Source organism: Molossus molossus, unplaced genomic scaffold (assembly GCF_014108415.1).
Source record: "Molossus molossus isolate mMolMol1 unplaced genomic scaffold, mMolMol1.p scaffold_m16_p_14, whole genome shotgun sequence".
In the NCBI taxonomy this organism is placed as follows: Eukaryota; Metazoa; Chordata; class Mammalia; order Chiroptera; family Molossidae; genus Molossus; species Molossus molossus.
The window spans coordinates 78,922,632-78,942,985 of NW_023425349.1; positions in this window are offsets into that span (position 1 = coordinate 78,922,632).

A 20,354-nucleotide genomic window follows, 5' to 3' on the forward strand; every position below is an offset into this window, starting at 1 on the left:
TCCTTAGCCGCACTGACCCTCGAACCATGCTCGTCCCTGCTTCCCAGATCAGCCTTAGGACAGCAGCGCTCAGCCTAGGTCACTTGGCCAAGGTTGGGCCAACCCCTCAACTTGAGTCCTCTCTAACTCACTCCAGGATAGGTAACCACTCTGAGTTCCATGGTGCCCCAGGGTGCTGATTAGCAACCCTTTGCTCTGAGGCTGGTTATGAGAGTAAAATGCACAAGATCACATGAGGCTCCGCAGACAGCGGCTTGTGCATCCTAAGCGCTCCAGAAACTAAGTTTATCTTCACCCCCTCTTGAAGCAGTTGGGATGCAGACAAGTGTCTCCTAGTCAGTTACCAAACTAGGCTTGATTCAAACCCTTGTGCTTTGGAAGGACAAATCTTTTATAGAAGAAAGACTTTAATTTTATGAAATATCCTTTAAGAGACCCGGGGGTGGGGGCCTTGCTGAGAATCGAGTTCTCAGTTTTTACAAATATAAACAATAGATGCTGCTGGAGAAGCATGGTGATCAATTACAGGTGTCTGTCAGGCGTGGTGGTTTACTGGGACATAAGGCGGAGGCACAGTATTGAAACACAGTGTGAACTGTGCCCCTGAGTGGCTCTGCCCCCCCCATGCAAGCAGATGTGTGGGAGGTGGGCTTCTTTAAGCTCCGTTATTCCACCTCATGAGGGATTTTGATTCATCTCACCAGCTCATCCACATACCACAGGGTAGTAAAAACTGTGTCTTTGGAGTGGACAGTGGTAAGATTTGAAATAAGGAATCAACTTCTGTTTAATGCAAAGGAAAACACCGAAGCTAAGTAGAGAACTGTGCAAATGAACACCATCTGGGCTAATAAGGCCAGTGTTGACAGAGTTTAAGATTGCTTCCACAATTAAAGAGCCCAAGGAAATCTATATGTTTTGGTCTCAATGAGGACACACCAAGTAGTGGCGAACATTCTGTTTTTCTAAAAATACAAACGGGAAGGGAGCAGCGTGAGGTCACCTGACCAGGTTATCAATGGCAGCCTCACCTCCCCAGCCTGTTGTGGAGCAACCAGGTTACTCATGGCTCTCCCAGCCAGCGGATCCAACCAAGCCTTGGCACATTGCTTGGCATGGAGGGAAGACAGCCCTTTTATTTCCAGGGTTCTGTTCCTTGCAATTAATAAATTGCTGTTCTGTGGTTACTGTAGCCGTGCTTTACAGAGTAGGAAACTGAGCACAGAAAAATCAAGTCCCGGCTGGTGAGTGAGTGGCTGTGCCTGGCCGGCAGCTCCACCTCCTGGGAGGGCGCACAGGCTGCAGGCCTGGAGGCAGCTCAGTGGTGCCTGCCTTCTGTACTGACTCTGCCTTTCAGGGTGGCCCCACCCCTTCGGGTGCAGCAGCGTGTCACATCGCAGACATGTCTGGGCTGGCCTGAACTCCTTTCCCTCACACCTACAATTTCTCAACAAAGAATTTATTTGAATGGACTTATTTAGCTTTTAGAAATAGAATAAGCATCAAATCAGCAGTTTCTCAAGGAAGTCCACCCCTCCCCTCCCCCAGCCATGCTACTAAAATGCCAGCCTGGAGCATCCCCTCCGCAGCGTGTGGTTGGAAGCTGGGCCTTTGCAGCCACCCTCCCCCGGGTTCCCTGAGTACAGGTCCCCAGTGCTCTAGCATCCCATCTGTGATGTCCTCAGGGGGCTTCCCTTCCGGGAAGCTTTCTGACGCCAGCTGTTCATACCTTTCTTGGTGAAGGGAAGAGGAAGGAAGGAAGGAAGGGCAGTTCCTTTCCTCTGGATGATGCATCCTGGTCTTTGTTGTTTTTGTCTTATTCCTCTCAGGCTCATGTCAGGAGCTGTTAACGGGGGTCCGCGAGCCCACAGGAGTTGCCTGTACATTTGTGTGTGCATTGTCCACATATTCTGCACATGCATCTGAGAAAGGGTTTGTGGGTTTAGTCAGATTCTCAGAGAGGTCTCATATCCTGCCCACACTTAGGTTGCAGGTGCTTCGAACCTCGCTCTGCGAGAAGAGCTTCTGGTGTCTCTGGGTCTTGTCTTTTCCTGATATTCGGTCTCCACTGTGTCCCGTGCTGTGTGGTACGGTGGAATACAGATACCCGTCTCTTGCTGCCTGCTTACTAATTTTGGACTAAACATGTGGGAAAGACTTTGTGAAGAGGGACTATGTTTTTATTATTTTCCTACAGTTGAGATTGCTTGTCGATTACCCATGGGCCAACACTGACCTGCGGACAATGCTTTTTTAAATGATTACTGTAATTTTTAAAGGGGGCCACCAGTCAGAAATCAGGAGGACTTTTACATTGAAATTAAGGTTGTTGGCTTTTCTTAAACACTGGGAAGAGCTGCCGGTGCTGGACTTGTGTCCCCGCATGGAGACACACCGGAGCTGTCTGCTCTCCCGCCGGCAGTCTCCCTCCCTGTTCTCTCCCTCACGCCAGGGTCACCGGAGGCTTATTTATTACTGCACTTGGGTTGTTTTCTAAAAGGAGAGAAATAGTCCTCATACCTGCAGCCATCTCATTCATCTGCATGCATCTTCCTGGTATGCATTGAAGTTTAGGATCCCAGTCCTAAAACGTAATGATTGGAATATGAGATGGGGAAAGGGTGAGTCACTGTGGGAAAAGCTTGGTGTCCAGCCCAGGTCCCTCTTCCCAGGCCGGTCCCCAGCATCATCCATCCTGAGTGTTGGCTGCTAACAGCTGACAGACCCCCAGTCCCTTCTGCCACCTGGAAGGGTCTGCCTCGCAGCCCCAGGCCCTCCAGCAGACGCTCTGCGCAGTCCGCCGCCCTCGGCCATGCCTGGTTCGCCCGGGGCGCAAAGCGGACGGAAACCTGCTGCGCAGTCTTCCTTCCAGAGCTCCCGTGGGTGAGATTGGCACATGTCCGTGCCTGGCTGCCCTCCTGTCTGCCCTGCTTCCAGCCTGCTCTCTCCCGAGGGACCCCCACCGACCATGTGCTTAGGAAGTCCCGCTTTAGGAAACCGCACCCCATGGGGTGCTGTCTGTGAAGGGGAGCCTTGGGAACGGTTGTGGTCCTGTCTTCCACCAGCACAGGTCTAGTGATGAAACGAGGGGAGCCAGAATTGAAACAGAATGTTCTAAAACCCTTGAACCCCTTCTTTACCAGAATAATTCCTGTCCCAGGGATGGCAAGTACATTTTACTTCCATGCCGACGCTAGGGGGCAGTGTCCCGCCCTGGAGGCGGTGTGGGATGTGGCTGAGGTGCTCCGCAGGCAGGCCCGCCCGGAGAGTGCTGGGGATGGTGACAGGGCCTGTGAGTGCTCAGGGCGCAGAGGGGCGGCTCGCGACCCTTCCTACCTGCGCCTTTCTCCAGGGCTCAGCTTGGGCGCCGCTCCTTCAGGAAACCTCCGCTCACCCGGGCCTCAGGGCTGGAAACCCGCTCTCTGCGCTTCTGTGATTACTGTGGTTACCTGTATTGTCCTATTCCCCAAACTGCTTTCACAGTTAATGAGGTATAACTGACCTACATATTGAAATTGCACAAGCGGATCAATTTTGACATATGAAAATTGTCAAAAACATGTAACACCATCACCACGGTCATAATAATGAACACATCCTTCTCTTCCAACAGTTTCTATGTCCTTTTGTAACCCCCCTGTCCCCCCCCCCCCCAAGCAACCACAGCGGGGCATGCTCTCTGTCACCATGGACTAGTTCGAATTTTCAAATTTAATCTAAATAGAGTCGTTCACTATGTATTATATATAGCACAATTAATAATTTTTAAAATTTGGCTTCTTACACTCAGCATAATTATTTTGAGATTTATAAATGTTATGTATACAATAGTTAATTCTTTTTATTGCTGAGTAGTATTCCATTGTATGGATATAGCAAAATTTGTGTATCTACTTACCTGTTAATAGGCACAACTTTATGTTGTTTCTAGTCTTTGGTGATTACAGACAGAGCCGCTGTGAGCATTTACCTGTGGGTTAGGAGGATGAAAAGACAAGCCACAGATGGGGAGGAAATTGCAAAGCATATACATGGAAAGGAATTTATCCAGAGTATATAAAGAACCTTTAATGCAATTATAGTAAAACAAACACCCTAATAAAGAAATGGAAAGATTTGAACAGACACTTTACAAAGTAAGATGTAGGGATGACAAATGAGTATGTAAAAAGATGCTCAACGTTAAGGATATTAAAGTCAAGGTGAGATATCACTACACAGCTATTAGCAAACAAGTTGGAAGTTTCTTAAAAAGTTAAACATACATCTAACATGTGATTCAGCTATTCCACTCCTACGTATTTACTCAAACTGATTTCTGATTGTTTGGATGTTCCTTTCATTAGAGTGTAAATGTAAGACCCTTAAGACGAGGGGCACTGTTTTTTAAACCTTAGTTTATCTTTTTGTCTAATGTATATATTCCTAGAGTCAAGGATCATGTCTGGAACCTGATAGTTGCTCAGTAAATGTAATCCTATCGTGGAAGGTGGGCCATAGGAATGGTTCCTGAATTTAAGTAGCACTGGAAGGTTATCATTTGCAGAAACGAAGATGAGGCTGTACAGCCGCGTCCTTCAGGCTCTGCGACGATTCCCTTTGCATTCATAGTAGTGACCTTCCAGGATCCTACCCAGAGCGACCGCCACCGCTGCCTGTGTGTGTGAGGCCGTGAGCTGTTTAAGGGGAGCATTCGGTTCTGATTTATGTTTGTGCCCCCCCACCCCAGCTTCTCTGTTAGCAATTTGTACACGTATTTGCTTCGACTAAATGTGGTGATTGGATGAATTAAACACAGCTTGAGACGCGGGACATGAGCCTTTACTCTCAGGATAGGTGCGAGCTATAAAAGAAACAGACAATTATAATGTCTTTATTCAGTTTATCAAAGATTGGTACTGGCTGTAAGACAGGACTCTGAAAGTTAAAGCAAAATCTAAAAGCTATTTTCCCCAGTATAAACATTATCTACATGCATCAGAGAATGTGTAGAAAATAAAGAAGGAAAAGTAAGTGTGGTACAACACTGCTTTGGAGGACAATTTGGCAGTCTACCAAAATTTTTAATTTACTTCCTTTTTTATCTAGCATTTGTTTTTCTACAAAATTATCCTAGAGAAAAGATTAGGAAAAAAAAAAATGTCTGCCAGGCTTTCCCCAGTGTTTTAGTTGTGATTATACAAGGGACGTGATTTTGTATCCACTTTTTTTTCATTTAATACAAGGTTATTATAAAATAACGATTGCTTTGTGTTGTTTCAAGTCTTTTACATGAATGTCTATCATGAGATGGCACCACATTTCTATTGTTGGTCTTTTTTAATGTGATGGGAGTAGCTTATAAATATTTCATGGCCATTATCTTTAGAATAAAGCCTTTTCTACATATTGAATTATTTCCTTATCATGCATATTGTTTATTTGTTCTTTTGAAAGTTTCCAAAAGGGGTGTGCCATTAATTTTACCTCCAGAAATGCACCATTGTTTTTAAGGAAATGTAATTGCTTTCAAAAATTTACTTGACTCTGAGTCAAGTAGTTGAGTGTAGGAAAGAATAGACTAGATTGGGGGGTTCCTTATTCAGTTCCCAGCACCAGCTAAAGATCACCTACCTGCTATGTGCATTTGATTTCTACTGTTTGCTTATTAAATAAAGCAGAAGTTTAAATGTAGCAGAAGACTAATGATCCTTTGCCACAGTTAATATTCCGTAGACGTTCTAAGCACTGATCAAGGATCAGAGGAATCTTGCCATTCCGTGCTCCCGTTTTTGCATCAAAGCTTTCGTTGGCATAGATATGAAAACACGACAAGCAACAGCCTAATGAGTTTACTTTCTGTGATTCATACTTTCTCTCTGCTCGCAATATAGCTACCAGAATGTCCTGACAAGTGGAATTAAAGGGATGTAATGTCCATCTTGCAGAGGAGCAAAGCCACCAAATTTCTAATCCAAGATTTTCCTTTGTCCAAGTGACATGGCTTTTCAGATCCATGGCGAAAGGGGTACAACTCTAATAGGGATAGATGAAATGGCAATCATCAGTATGGTGCGGGCTTTGAACTGTGAATAGAAAAAAGAAATAAGAAATGTATTAGGAGAAAGGGAATATCAAGCTTTCATCTTTTCTTTTGAACATGCTGTTGTTGCTTCTTATGTTTGTGAAGGGATTTATATTTTCCTTGTTTTTACTGGAGGTATTTATATTTTTATATTTATATCTGCTCTATCTGTCTATCTATCTATCTATCTATCTATCTATCTATCTATCTATCTATCATCTATCTTCTATCATTTCAGTGCTAATTATCAAATGATTTCCTCTCAGCCCCAAATCCACTGCTGCTTGCTTTGTGATTTTGGGGGCTGGATGCTGTAAACATTTCACCTTGAGGCTGGTTCAAGGTTAGATTCTGTCAGTAGAGGGGGCTGGAGAGACAGTAGGCAGAGCAAAGAGGGTTTTCCTGGGTGCTTTGCTCTTCCTTCTTCAGCCGCGCAGCTGCCAGTGGCGAGCGGGCAGCCCAGGGCCTTCGGTCTCCATGGAGACTCTCAGCACCTCAGTGGAAGTCTTCCTGCAGACCAAGTGCAATCTTCTGGCACCCCAGTGAACTTCACCAGCACCCCACATGTGACCCCCACAGACCAGCTCTGCTGGCAGCACCCAGTGGCGTGCCCCGCCATTCAGCAGCTTGCATTGGTACTCCCCCCAGCGGGGTGCAGTCTGAGCCTAGGGGTGAGTCAGTGCTCTTCCAAATTGTCACTTCCTGCTCTGGGAACCCTCTTTCACCCAGGGGTAGACCTGCTCCCAGTATTTACTGTAAGTCGTCTTTAGCCCATTTGGAAATTAACCACTTTTCACTCAAGTTAAGCAATTTTTAAACATAAAACTTTTCCTGTTCAAATTCCTGATGTGGTTTCTTGTTCCCGACTGGACTCTGGCTGACACATTAACGAACAGTTACTGAGTTCCTGTGACTAGCAGACCCTGTGCTGGGTGCCGGGGACACAGCAGCAAAGGAGACAGACGAGGCTCTGCCCTCAGCGCCCTCACAGTCCCTGTATAATGGACACGCAGGGGGTTCAGTGTGGCAGGGAGACACGTTTCAGGTGGAGAGTCATGGGGTAGGGTCAGAAATGTCCTACTTCCTGAAGTGATACTTCAACCCAAGCCAGAGATCGGTAGAACCTGGCCAGAGGAAGAGGTGGGGGAAGAGTGACCCAGGAAAGGGGACAGATTGTCCAAGGACCACATCAGAATTGAGGGGCAGGTTCAGAGACCTGAAGCATGGACAGCGCAGTGCTGAGGGGCGGGCGGAGGGGTGGGTGGGTAGAAGCAAGGACCAGGTCTCTGAGGCAGTGACAACCATCCTAGAGGTTCCAGAGTTGACCCAGAAGGCACAAGGGTTGTTGAATCGCCAGGAGGTCGTTAGCAAAGCAAGGACACAACCCGATGTGTGTGTTCTCACCATTCAGAGGGGTGTTCTCAATCCTGGCTGCACATCTGAAACCTGCAGGTGCTCGAACAGAACCCGTGGGGTGACGAGCAGGCATCGGGAGCTCTTACGTTCTCCCCGTGAAAGCAGGACAGGCAAGGCCGAGAACCACCGATCTTGAGGAACAGAACCATGACAGTGTGGCATGATGAGGGTTAAATGACCAATTTAGGGACAACGCCCGTTTGTGAGTTGGTGAATGTTTTCCTGCCTAAAGGTTACTTAAACAAATATCTTCGTGCTGCGCTGTTTCATTACGCCAAAGTCATTTAGAATGCCAAAGGCACAGAGTTGGCGTTTTTTGCTAATTAGAAAGTGGTTACAGGTGGCAAATATTTTTGACATAAATTTCTTTAAACACTCACTAAAGGCAAGAGTGGTATCACTGGGGAGTTAGGCAAGCATCTAAAATTAAGAAAATAAATGCAGCTTTCTAGTGTGTCTTGCTTTAGTTTTAAAAACAGCTTTAGATAGTTAAACAAATACTTGCTGAATGAGGAGGTGAATGAATGAATGACCTCTTTGTAATTAGATTTCAATTAAACAAAAAGAAAGGGAGTATATCTGCCGCCTCTTAACTTGACAAAAATTAATTAAACACTAATTTCTCATCTGAGACTAACTTCAAAATAAACTAGCTCTTATAGCTGTGTTTGACTAATTCATGGAAATATATGTTTAGCATAAGGGCGAGGAGCACCAGTACTCTTGATTTCATTTTCTTCTGGCACTAAAATCTAAAGTCAGTTTCAGAAGACTCTTAAGCACTTTCTTTGGCTGTACAGCTGTTTCTGTTGCTTGCGGACCTGCTGACCTCCAAACACACTGTTTGCCTTACTCTAGAGACTGAACCAGGTGTGCTGCCCCTGGAGACCAAGCAGGCACAGAAAGGAAGGTTGGGTTTTGCGTTATGGAAGAATTCCAGGCAACGGGGCCGAGGTCATAATGTAGCCGCAGCCATTCTCTCTGAAATGGGACAGGATTCTTGTATGCTGATTACATGGTATGTGACAACTGACACACCCAGGGGTTGCTGTGAAGAGAGTAAATGAAATGGAGTCGTCTAGTCAACCTACAGTTTGGCTGAAACATAAGAATTAATGTCATTACAATTTTCGTTCAGTATTGAATCCTCGTCTGTGGTTCTCACTGTCTAGGCGTCTCCTTTCATTCCCTTGGAATGTGGCACTTTTTCTCTAGCAGTTGGTTACATGTTTGCAAGTCCCCATGAGTGTACAACCCCTTGAGGTTACAATACCAAGCTTATTACAGAACACTTTTCTTTTACTCACACGCCTGGTGGGCATTGGGCTGGGCGTGGAGATCTGTCGTAGTGCTTTTTGAATTACAGTGGAAAGAGGGATGGGCTGGTAGGCCTTTCCATTAAGAAAACAGGACTGAATCCAGGGTATCATAAAATATTACAGAATGCTGTAATGTAAAAGACCACATTGTTCCCTGGGGTTTCACTGTTTCTCATTTCATACTCATAGTTTCCTCATACATATTCCACAGCCAAGTTACTGTGAGGTAAGAAGCTATATTTAATGGTATCTGAATTAGAAAAGGAAGTACCAGTCAAATTTGGCCTAAGTATCATGTATGCCATTTGGGTGGTACCTGAAAGAAGACTTAAGAACAATTCTAACTGGCATAAAAAAGTCCCTGGAGAGTGGTATCTTGATAACCAAGAGCATGAGGAGATCTCCCAATTGCTCAAATTAGGTTCAGTAAACCCCTCGCAGGATTCCACTGAGAACGACGACTCTTGACATCTGTCTGCCTAAACTGAACTCCATTCCACTTCCAGGAATACAATGATAGGTTCCCCATCAATCACGCCACCAGTTACCTCTAGTATTAATGATTCCATTGGAGAAGAAGGAAGAGGAAGGAGTGCGGGGAGGTGTAGGTTCTATCTTTGGCTGAGCCGCTAAATAACTATGAGTCTTGGGAAGTTCATGGACCTTTTTGGAGGAGCTGTAGAGTTGGGAGGTTTCCCTAAGTCATCCATTCCGGCTTCTCCACTACCACAAAGCTGTCTCTGCTGCAAACCTCTTGTGGATTCAGCTTCAATGCAGGCACTTCCCTTAAGAAAGAGGGAGCTCCTTTTTCATGGTAAAACCCATTCTTATGCTGGACAACTTCAAAGATTTGAAAGATTTTAATTATATTGAGCTAGAATCTTCTAACATGCAACAGCCATCTATTGGTGTTAGACCTTTGAAAGACAGGGTTTGGCACATAGGAAACACATTATATCAGTGTTAGTCATCATAATCATCATGACCATCATTGCAACCCCACCTTACATCATCACTCTGAAAAAATCATCCTTGAAAAGCGAACACAGTAGAAAGAACCACTTTTTGGAGTGAGAAGACTTCAGCATGACTTCTACCTTAAGTAATTAATTTATATTAATTCTGAGCCTCATTTAAAAAATTTTAATATGAACATTCTCTGTTAAATGCTATCATTGACTTTTTTCTTTTCAGATTTTGATTCTGTTACCATCTTCACAGTTACAATCTTCTCATTCCTTACAACCCTCTCCCTCGATTTAAAGACCTGTAAGGTAAATAGGGAGATGGCAGCCCCACAGCTCACACCCTTCTCTGAGTCACACCTGTGTCCCTTCTATTCACTACACATTGGCGATGTTTACCTCTATGGCTGATCGGCAACTCATAGAGAGGACTCTATATTACTGCTTCTTTGCATCCAGCTGAGTAAGTTTACACACATTGGAGGATTAATGCGAAGATCAAATGTTATATTGCATGAGGAAATATTGAAAAGATGCTGTTATGCAAAAAATAAAAAATATAAAGTTTGAATTGTTGTTGCTATTTATTTCCCCTAGAAGAAAACAGCTCTTAGCAGTGAAGACGCCATGATGAGCAGTGAAGAGCTGAAGCATGTTACTTTCAGCCAGTCTAACATGGCTCCATGAGCTTTTCTGTTTCTGAACTTAACTTATGATCGGTTTCGGACAACACACAAGATTTTGCTAGTTCTTCTTAACTGTATAGACTATTTCTAAGGAATGAGTCCTTTCCTCTAGAACCATGGAATTTTTTCTCCTTTAATTCATTTATAGGCTATAATCTCTAAGTCTCCAAAAAAAAAAAAAAAATGATCATTTTTGTTGTCAAACAAGAACTTTCCTTTTATTCAGTGAAATTCATCATACAAGTTCCTTCAGCTCAACACACCACCATTTCATCTTTTCTGGTTTTTTTTTTTTTTTTAGTTTCAGTACTAAGTATCCTCTAGGACAGGGGTCAGCATATTTTTTTGTAAAGGGTCAGATGGTAAATACTTTTTAGGCTTTATGGGCCGTAGGTGTTCACAGCAACTATTTAACTCCACTGGTCCAGTGCCAAAGCAGCCATAGACAATAGGTGGACAAATGGGCTGTACTCCCCATTCTGTACTCCATTTACAGAAGCAGGCAGATTGGCCTACAGGCCATAGTTGCTAACCTTGACCTACTACATTGCTACTTAAAATGTGGTCTGGAGACTAAGAGTGTTGACATCACCTGGGATCTTGTTAGAGCTGCAGAATCTTAGGCTCCACCCAAACCTACAGCATTAGGATCTGTATTTTAACAGGATTTCCAGGTGTCTCACCTGTTAGTCAAGGTTGTGAACCACCACTGCCCATGAACAACACACAGGCGACATCTGGGAGCGTGCTGTATGGTGCTTGCTGGGTGGACTGCCTCCTCCGAGTGTAACTTGTGGGCCTCTTTCAGTCTCTCCTCTTGGTGCCAGTTCCCTTCCCCCGAGCATTCTCACCCACCAGCCAGGCTCTGCCCACTGTCAGCTTGCCTCTCCGCCTCCTCAGCCTGGCAGTTGCTCATTCCCCAGGTTCTCTGTGTCCTCCGGGGAGAGTGTTGGGAAATTGACAGATGGCATGTGTTTGCTTTCTTAAAGCGCTCACTGCTCAGCGTAGGCCGTGCCTTGCACATTCACACAGTGAATGCCCCCCACCTTTTTTCTGTCCCCACCTCTCCTTTTAAGGGTCGATGTAAATGGAAAAGGAAATTCAGGTGCTGAAGTGACTTCCCCTTTAATATTATGATACTGAAGAACCTACAGTAATGATGAACACTTTTTAGGAAAATAATTATGGTAACAACAAGAAAAAAATTCTCGGAGTCCCAGGGAGCAAAGCAATTGAACTGTTCCAACATTTTCTAAATGGAACCCAGAGGCCTTCATGCTGATGCATATTTCTTCAGGTGAGACTTTTCAAGCCATTTGGACTGGGCAGTGGTGTAAGTTTCCTGGTGTTCTCCCTTCCCCCTGCTCTTTTCTTCTTCTTTATTAATATAGACTTCTATCAGAAAGAGGTGGCCCCACACAACTTTGAGTTGATAATGGTGGGTGCACGTTGGTTTTTTTGACCCAGATTAATCTCTTTCTGCCCTAAACTAACCCACTGGGCTGCGTTAACTCTGCCGGGGTGAGCGATGTGCTCTGCAGGTGTCTGCTCTCTCCAGGTGGTGCCCACCCCACACGGGAACACACGAGTGACGGACAGGTCACCCACCTGCGTCCTCGCGGGCCACACGTGGTAGGTGCTCAGTCAGTGCCTTTTCTTCCAGAACAGCGCTTGACATCTGTGAGAGATCTCCTACTGAGACCTCTTTGCCTGTAATTTCTACTGATTAATCATTCTGCTATCTTGTAAAACCCTAACATGGGTCATAGGAAAAAACAGTTTACTTTGCCTCGCAGTACCTTCATTTTCTCATTTAATATCACTATAGGTTGTTGCTAATATTTTCCCTATTTTAAATACAATGAAGCTGAGGCTTTGAGAGGGTAACTTGTCCGAAACCGTACAACTAGAGAGTGGAGGAGCGGGGATCTGAATCCAGGCAGTATAACTGGAAAGTAAATGCTCTTAACCACGAACACTACCGCAAGTCTCACAACAGAAACGTGGCATGTACAGGGTTCTCCTTCGAACAGCCTTTCCGGAAACTTGCAAGTATCAGATGCAGAGAGAGTCCTGAGTACTGAAGGCCCGTGGGCAGGAAGCCATTATGCACGGGTCATCAGGAAAGGCACTGAAAGCTGATGCTGAAATCCTGTTAGTCCCACCAAAGTGCAGCAATGCAAGAATCCTTCAATTCGTCAGGGCCCCATTACAATCAGAATCATAGCCCTGATACACACAAACAAACAGTGGGGTTCCCTGCAGAGTCAGCTGGTGGAGACCCAGGGATCATCTTTTGCTTCCTCCTTGATAGTGAGGTCTCCAGGCTTCTCACCAAAGCCTCTGATGCGATCCCGGAATTGCCAGCTGCGCTTCTTGGTGGGAGCAATGCATTAATGGTGTGAAAAATTGCAGCTCACAAGCCCTTTCTTGAGCAACTGTGATGACAGCAGAGGCTGCCTGGCTGCCATGGCGGCAGGTATTCCAGCAGAACGTACAATTCTCAAGAACTAGTAGCCCGGCTCACCTCGAATCCGTGGAATGGACATTCCGTGGTCCCGAGCCTGAGTATCTGCCTGGAGCCCTGCTGCTTCAGGCAGTGACTGAGGCCAGAGGGCTGGGAGAGAGGGGAGACTGCCAGCATCTCCGCTGCACCGAATATCGACCCGAGGGGCGGACACACGCACCACCGCTCCTCCTCTGCCTGCAGTGACCAGTCTTTGTGTGCGATGCTACGAAAGTTGCCCTTCTGGATGGTGCAATAAGTGCGGTGAGATCATCTTATGAGGTTCAGATGTTACACATGCAAAGTGCTGCTGTGATGATCACTGGTCTGGCTTCTGGCAGAAAAGCAGGGTCCGGGCATCAGAAAGAGGAAAACTATCAGTGTGTTTGGAGAGACCAGAGTGTGCACGGGAGCTGCTAGTGTGTTCTGTCGTGAATGCGAGCATGGCATAGAGTGGAGGGCAGTATAGTATAATTTAAATCCAGTTACAACAGGCTCTGTTCCTGGGAGCAGCCATCTCTGCTCGGGAGAGATGCCCGCCTCTGAAATAGGATGCTTGTTTCAGTTCATTGGCCTCCCTTGGACAGTGTCTAATTTACCTAATTTTTCCACACTTCCATTGCTCCTCAACAACCCTTCTATGCAAACCTTTTAATTTAGATGTATTCAGTTACTCAGATATTTAGGGAACATCTGCCATGTGCCAGCACCGGTCTCAGTGTCAGGCTAGGATGAGAGAAAGAAACATACGCAGGAAAAAGGTATCGCAGAGCCTGTGAACAGACCTGTACAATTTATAGTTAGGAAAACAAGGAAGAAGGGATCAGTAAGAGAGGGATTGGGATGGAGGCGGATGAGGGGATTCTTCCAACAAGTCCTGCGTCGCCTAGACGTGGTTGTGGCTCCTGGTAAGAGGCACAGGAACTTTGCATATTCCTGGTCTGATCGATTATATCCAACCCAGAAGGCAATGTTGTGTTCCTTATTCACAGACATGTATTGAGCACCTACTGTGTGCCAGGCTCTGTGGTAGAAAGTGTGGATTTGGGAACTTGTACTCCAGTCCGCAGGCAGACATACAATTAATCGTTTGCAGAAGGGAAGTGCACTCCAGGAATAAAATGAGGAAGCCTCCACATATGTTCTTGCCTTGAAATATCTCTGGAATTCTTTTTCTCAGGTCCCTGACCCCACCGCTTACTTTATGGGACTAGCTAGGACCATGCCTTCAGGGCCCCGTGGAGTCATACTTGGTGTGCAAGTCATTACTGAGCCCCTGGGAGGATTGTACTTCCTCGCTGGGTGGGGCCACATGATCAGTCCTGGCCAATGAGAAATGCTCAGAGGGATGTGTGTCACAGGTGGAGTATTCGGACGCTAGTGCCAGACCTTCGGAGCTCTCTTGGTCCCTCTGGCTTCGCATCTGGTACTGTGGGAGTTGATGGCTGTTCTGCCAGCCTGGGTCCCTGAGTGACCACAATTGGTAAAGTGCAATGGATACCCAGGGTTAGAAAGAAATAGACTTGCTCGTTTGAAGTCCCCGAGGTTATGGGTTGTTAGTTTCCACAGCATAATCCAGCATGTCCTAATGATACACTTCTTTGGGAAGACGACCACATTCCACTAAGTAGATTAGGCCTCTCATCCATGTGTGCTCTGTGCCCTGTACATGCTCTCTCACTGAACTTAAAACCCCGCATTAGTACATGCTTCACTGGTTAGACTATTAAGGGAGAAGACCCTATTGTCTTGTTTATTACCGTACCCCCAGGGCCCAGCACCGGGACTGGCACATAGGAAACCAGCTGTGGAAGGAACTGATGAAGGAATAAGGGAACAAAGGCACTGGGGATCGCTGCAGGACCCTATGTTTTTAAAGGGGCTCAAGTCTTCATGAAAATATTATACTAGTTACAGTCCTGGAGCCTGTCCATGGCTTCGGTGCATTTTCCCACCCTCCCCTGACGGTCGTCCCTAACTTCCACACAAGCTTAGGGTCAAATCATCCTAATTCCCACATGAAGAATTGTATCCCCAGAGGAATCGGCTTTGGGGGGTGCTTTGGGGGCACACAGGTTTGCTGCATTGACCTGAAATGTGCTCCACTGCCCGTCCGGGCTGCCTGGCCGAACGGACCCCTGTTAGCTCTGAGCCTCTGGTGGGACAGCAGCCGCAGGCTCCAGACCACTGCGCATCTCCCAAAAACATGTCTTTGATGAAGCGACTCCCCTCCCTGAGCAAACACAATGAACTCAAGCAGGTAAAATTGCGTCTTGGGAAGATAATGAGGATTAGTTCCCTGCCTGTATAATTTTGCCTGTGTGCCTCTGGTTGCCTGGCTTGGATCTCGTCCAGCTCACCCGAGGGAGAACATCGCTGGTGTTCTCCATGGTGCTTTAGTGCAGCTCCTGCCTGTGTTCAGAAAACATTACAGTTGCTCCGGTTTCAAAACAAGTTCAACTGTGGCAGCTGCAGTTTGGGGGGCAGTGTGGGGAGCTCCGTTCCCCTCTCTGGTAGGATCACTACCATCGTGTGTCCCTGATCCCCGAGTCTCCTTTATAGAGTCTAGGAAAACAGGCACAGGGGAGAGGCAAGCCACACAGGCCTTCTACACTGGCTCGTGGTCAAGGAGACTAGACAGGCAGGGATGTGATTCAGCAAATGCCAAGTTGCCCTGCCCACCCCTTCCACCCTCTTTTCACCTCTTCTGCTGGCCTCTGGTTGAACTGACAGCCTGTGTTGCCTCAGGTGCAAACTTGTTTCTAGGTCTCCGGCAGCATGCTTCTGGCCGGGGCCCTGGCTGGTGGCTGAGGGACAGCCCGCACCCCTGATGCGTGTTTGTGTTCCGCTTGCTTCTAGGGCATTCATCTTGCCAGCATCTGTCCCCTGACTGTTGGTGACTGCCTGCATCCCGCCATCATGTGGCCACTCATTCTTACTTTCTAGGACAGTTTCCTTTGCACATTTAGGGGCAAACAAATATATATAGCATGATTTATAGACCAGGGTTTCAAGGGAGTGGGAACTCTGTAACCTCCATAACATTCCTCTGGACTCGAGAGGTTCACCACGCCGGGAAATGCAGAAGTTGTCCATTTCAATGCAGTTTGCCTACAACTTGGAAGGACAGTTCTCAGTTACGTTGAAGAACATATGATAAAGCTGTGTCCACATGACAGTGAATCCATTTGGGCACATCTGCAGTGGGTGGCCCCGCTGGTAAGGGTGTCAGGTCCACCCCGGGGAGATCTGTGTGTTTCCTTGTCCCTGTGCCTAGAGACGGGCTGCATCCTGCATTTGTGCCCAGACAGGAGCCAGGGTGGGGTGGGTTTAGGAAGGGATAAGTTAGTGTAGGTATATTAAGGCCCTGCACACAAGGGTGTGTAAGAAATTCATGCACTATGCCTGATCAATATCCTTTGGATACATCTCAAATTAGTTTTTGGATTCACTTGATTGGAGGCTTCTGCTTAGTTTCTCTGTGTTTCTGACTGCTTTTGAAGGACTGAGTCAGCAAGTCAACCTGAAGAACATGGATCGAGTGCCCTCTGTCTGTGAGCCAGTGGAGACCAAGGAGCAGTGTGTGTTATTTCTCTTTGTACTCTCAGTCCTTGCAATGAGGCTGGACACACAGGTGCTCTATAATGCTTGTGGAACTTACTGAGCTCCTACTGTATGAAGAAGGGGGGCTAGTACATAATGAGCACCCACTGGGTACCTGGCATGCCAGACACTGCCCATGTGTGATCAATGGAACTGTCTCTGCCGTTCAGAGTCCACACTCAAGTCTTTCCTCATGGACCAGGATGTGGAAGATGATCTGGAAGACTTAGCACTGAGCTCAGATATCTAAGGGCACCGGTGGAATGGTCCAGGTTTAGGGAGGTTTACAGCACCTTTGTAGCTGTCCTTTCTTCTGCATAGCCTTCCTCTCCTGGAAGAAAGGACAGGGTAGGCCTCTGCGATGGACCTGGGTGTGGCATGGGAACCTGAAACCTGTGCCTCATGTTTCCTCTTCCCTTAGCCCGGGTCAGAGCAAAAAATTCAACCATCAAGCTGGTCCCTCTTAAAGAAGAGCTGATTCTTAGCATTGGGGTTGACTGTGGGTGTGTCTCACAAACATGCCACGGCCATGCATATAGACTATGCCCTTGCTCAATAGCTCTCATGCCTGTCAGCCTGCTGAAAACAGAGCTGTAACAGAAGGCACCGGGAAGCTCTGACTAGTTCCTCCTCCTGCTCCCCCTAGCATCGGTACATCCCTTTCCCACAGAAGTTATTGTAGAGCAGCAATTTATTGCTGTGTCTTCTTTACTTGGCTTCTTGAGGATCCAGCCTGCTGTGTATATAGGCAGGGGGAGCTCAGAGCCATGATGCTAAGAACTAAAGCTTTCTTTGGGAGAAGTAAATCAGTTAAAAAGCTGTGGTACATTTACACAATGAAATACTACTCTGCCATAGAAGGAAAGAAAAGTTTACCCTTTGCAGCAGCGTGATGGACCTGGAGAACATTATGCTCAGTGAAATAAGCCAATCAGAGAAAGACAAGCACCATATGATTTCACTCATATGTGGAATTTAAAGCTTCTGTGAATATGAGCCTCCTCCCTCCTCAGTGGTCACTTCTGTGCCAAGGGGCAGCCAGTTCTATAGGGTATGAGAACTGGGCCTTCGAACCACAGCCTTAGTGGTGTTGCACCAGCCTGCAGTATGTCTGAACAGTTACTATGCCCTGTCGGGCTCTGCAGCAGGGACAGTCAGCACGAAGGCACAATCCAGGCCACACTTCACTATCACTTACAATCATGTCTTAATTTCTTATTTATCTCAGTATCAGCAGCCTCAGGTGTGGCTAGGACTCCCTAGATAGCTACAGTAACTCTGACGTCTGTCCTTTTACATGACTGTGCACAGCAAGAATCACCAGCAAGGGAAGAACACTCAAGGCTTAAGGATACATGTTGTTATTTGCTGCACACTTGTGGTCTGGGTTTGCTGCTTTTGCATATTCCATATCCCATATTTTGAGCACTTTAAAAAAGAGCCTAAACTTTAGAATCATTTTCAGATTCTGGCTTTCCTGCTTACTACATGTATGACCTTGCCTAAGTTCTGAGCCACATTTTTCTCAGCTGAAAAATAGGAATAACACTACCTAGCATAGGTATTCAGTCATTACTCTTATGTTTATTATTATATGTCCTCAGAACCTGGATCTTTGCCTCCTTTGTGGCCGACACCCGGTACCTGTCCCCACTGTGTTCAACTCCTTTTCCACAGACTTTTCGGATGATCATGGCATGCCGCTGGAGTTCTCGTTTTCATCCTGACCGGCAGGATCTGCACCGTCAGCATGGCAGCCACTAACCAGATGTGCATGTTTACATGGTTAAGTTAAATTAAAGCTCGTTTGCTCAGGAGCTCTGACCCACTTCAAGCGCTCAGTGGTCACGGGCGGCTGCGTTGTGCGACGAAGCGATGGAGCAGGGCCACCACTGGGGGCACCTTGGGGCAGGGCCACCGCCGCGGGCACATCTGTAGGTCTGCGCTGCCCCAGCTGTTTACTTCTGGCAGCAGGACTGTCACACATCACTTCCCACCAGAAACAGACTGAGGCACAGGTGTACTTTCAGGAAATCGACTAGAGAGTGGTCTCGGGAACAAATCCGGGAGGGAGTGAGGGAAGAGGATTCGGCAGGGGGAGAGGTTGAACTGTGAAGCAGTCACAGCGGAGCTCTGGACTGGGGTAGCCCTTTAGAAATATCTAGAATTGAGAAACAAAAGGTGAGGCCTCTGTCCCCCTTCTCCACTTCATCAGACATTGGCTCCCCTCTCTCCCCCTGAAGAGGGTGCAAGACTCCAGGAAGCAGCTTTCTTGTCCTGGGTAAGAGACTGGGCTGTGAGTTGCCTGTTGCCAACACTCTCAGCAGTTGAGGATAAAGTTCTCCGGCCTTGAGGGGCAGTGGGTGGAACCCACTGGGGTTTGGCTGTGCTCCCAGGTTGTAGCCTGCTGACACCTGAGGATCTTGTGCTGGCTTCTGCCTTATCAACTCTGCTGCTGCTCCTGTCCAACGTAACGGCTAACGGCCATCAGTGAGTTTTTCTGAGACTCACTACTTCTGTCTTTCAATGATGCTGTTGGAGCCATATATATGTTACCTCTGCAGGTCTTATTTTCCGACTTAGAACATGAAAACAAAAGGTGGAGAGAATAGGACTAATTCTACTTCTAGGCTAACGGCGTTGTCGTTTGGTAGTCCAATGTAGAATGCTTATCACAAACAGTTGTCGTTGGATGACTTTGGTAATAAGTGATAGAAACCAACTCAAGTTAATCTAAGTCAAATGGAAATTTATGAGAAGGATACTAGGGTATCTCAATGAACCCCAGGGCAACCCAGCTGGAATCCAGTCCATACTCTATTCCAACTCTCATCGTAGTAGGTGGGACCACGTGTACGCCTCCCAGCACATTCCCGTGTGGAAAGAGTGTGGTGGTGTAGAATTGCTGGCCAGTTTCCACTCACTCTTCCTTGGGGACGAGAGTCCTACCTAACTGAAGAATTTCAAAGACTAAACTGGCTGTGTTTGGCTTATCCTCTTCCTTCCTGTTGGGATCTGTCTGCTTGCAGAGAACATGCGTTCTGCTCTGCTCCTTCATCCCTCCCCTGGTGCCTGGAAGAAGCCAGCAGGGAAAAGCTGTGGTGGTCCAACCCTGGCTGTGGCCTGTGACGGGGAGGATAGGTGTGCCTCTCTGGGGTTAGGAACTGGGACACCAATCCTACCACACCTAGAGGAGATACCTCCATGCTGCATCACAAAGAGGGTATTTTTTTTTTATCCTCACCCGAGGACATTTTTCCATTTTTTGTTCAGATAGAGCAAGAGGGAGAAAGAGGAAGAAAGAGAGAGAGAGAGAGCGCGCAACATCGACATGAAGGAACACATCAAATGGCTGCCACCTGCACCACCCAACCAGGGCCGGGGACAAACTGCAACTGAGGTGCATGCCCTTAGGAGAAACTGAACCCAGGTCTCTCTGGACCATAGGCCAATGCTGTAAACACTGAGCCAAACCAGCCAGGGCAAAGAGGGTATTTTTTTAATCCTCACCTGAGGATATGTTATTTATATTTAGAGAGAGATGAGAGAGAGAGAGAGAAGAAGAAGAAGAAGAAGAAGAAGAAGAAGAAGAAGAAGAAGAAGAAGAAGAAGAAGAAGAAGAAGAAGAAGAAGAAAAAGAAGAAGAAGAAGAAGAAGAAGAAGAAGAAGAAGAAGAAGAAGAAGAAGAAGAAAGAGGAGGAGGAGGAGGAGGAGAAAGAAATAAGAGAAAAACATTAATTGGTTGCCACCCAAATATTGGGGATCAAACCAGCAACCTAGGTATGCACCCTGACT